Source organism: Limulus polyphemus, unplaced genomic scaffold, assembly GCF_000517525.1.
Source record: "Limulus polyphemus unplaced genomic scaffold, Limulus_polyphemus-2.1.2 Scaffold3636, whole genome shotgun sequence".
Classification (NCBI taxonomy): domain Eukaryota; kingdom Metazoa; phylum Arthropoda; class Merostomata; order Xiphosura; family Limulidae; genus Limulus; species Limulus polyphemus.
Window position 1 is genome coordinate 16,819 of NW_013669246.1, and position 1,778 is coordinate 18,596.

The window sequence follows — 1,778 nt, forward strand, 5'->3', positions numbered from 1 at the left end:
AAGAGTACGACCCAAGTAGTTGGCGGTGGGTGGTGATGACTAGCTGCCTTCCCTCTAGTCTTACACTGACTAAATTAGAGACGGCTAGCGCAGATAGCCCTCGTGTAGCTTTGCGCGAAATTCAAAAAACAAACAAACAATCATTACAAATATGGCGCTATTGTGCACCGTTTTTGCTGTATTTAATTACAGACAAGCACACAAACAAACAAAAATTCTCAAGAGTTTTAGTATACAGATAGATAATAAAAAAACACGTCGTTATCCAAACTACCGATTGTTGATGTTATTTTTAGCAAACGTCAACAATGTAGTTTACAGTGATTTTATTTTTTATAAGTCATTAGTTTCAGTAATATAGTTACTGGAGTGTACTTTGTTATAATTAATGTTGATAATTATTCCATCAGTGCTTCAGTAGTAACGTTGCAATACCATTTAATTATATGTGACTTGAGTATTTTATGCCGTGTTTTGGATGCATTGGCTAGTTTTAGAAAGTTTTCGAAAAACGCGCTGTGCGCTTTGGGGCCGCAGGTACGTTATAAGGGTGAGGGTAAAACCCTGTTGTTCAGTCATACAAGTGTAGCTCAAAAGTTGACGGTGAGTCCTGTTGACAGTTTCCATCTCGTCTATCAGTTCAAAATTAGGGACGATTATGCTCAGAGAGCACTTTGTGTGGTTTTGCGCGAAAGTTTTGAAAGAAACACAATTTGAAAGCCTGTTTTCATTAAATAGAGCTTAGTTCCACAGAACAGGGTTGTTCTCTGGTTCCGGGCCCGGCATGGCCAGGTGGTTAGGGCGTTCGACTCGCAATCTGCGGGTTGCGGGTTCGAATCCCCGTCACACCAAACATGCTCGCCCTTTCACCCGTGGAGGCGTTATAATGTGACGGTCAATCCCACTATTCGTTGGTAAAAGAGTAGCCCAAGAGTTGGCGGTGGGTGGTGATGACTACCTGCCTTTCCCCCTAGTCTTACACTACTAAATTAGGGACGGCTAGCACAGATAGCCCTCGTGTAGCTTTGCGCGACATTCAAAACAAAACAAACTCTGGTTCCATATCTAATTAATTCATTCCTAGTCATAATTGTGTAGTTAAAAATTAACTTCGCTTTATTAGTGGTAAGAAAATAACGAAATTTTCCTTTCGTTTTTATTTAACCACGTTAACTTATGTCTGTGGTATCTATCGGAGTTTAGGGCTTATAGACCTGGGAGGGTCAGGTGCATCTGACCTCTTCCTTTTTTATTTTTGTCTGTCTGTCTGTGATATCTATCGGAGTTTAGGTTTTATAGACCAGGGAAGATCGGGTGCATTTGACCTTTTTCTCCTTTTTGTTTCTGTCCGTCTGTGATCTTTATCGGAGTTTAGGTTTTATAGACCTGGGAAGATCGGGTGCATTTGACCTTTTCCTCCTTTTTTTTGTCTGTTCGTCTGTGATCTTTATCGGAGTTTAGGGCTTATAGACCTGGGAAGGTCAGGCGCATTTGACCTCTTCCTTTTTTATTTTTGTCTGTCTGTCTGTGATATCTATCGGAGTTTAGGTTTTATAGACCCGGGAAGATCGGGTGCATCTGACCTCTTCCTTTTTTTTATTTTTGTCTGTCTGTCTGTGATATCTATCAGAGTTTAGGTTTTATAGACCCGGGAAGATCGGGTGCATCTGACCTCTTCCTTTTTTTTATTTTTGTCTGTCTGTCTGTGATATCTATCGGAGTTTAGGTTTTATAGTCCCGGGGAGGATCGGGTGCATCTGACCTCTTCCTTTTTTTAT

The 1,778-nt window shown here is 40.8% G+C and overlaps 1 protein-coding gene across 1 annotated transcript in view; it reads left to right on the forward strand.

Annotated features, from left to right (window-relative positions):
• Positions 1 to 1,778, forward strand: part of LOC106469736 (transcriptional activator protein Pur-beta-like) — a 47,238-nt gene that overhangs the window by 2,582 nt on the left and 42,878 nt on the right. The window lies entirely within an intron of this gene.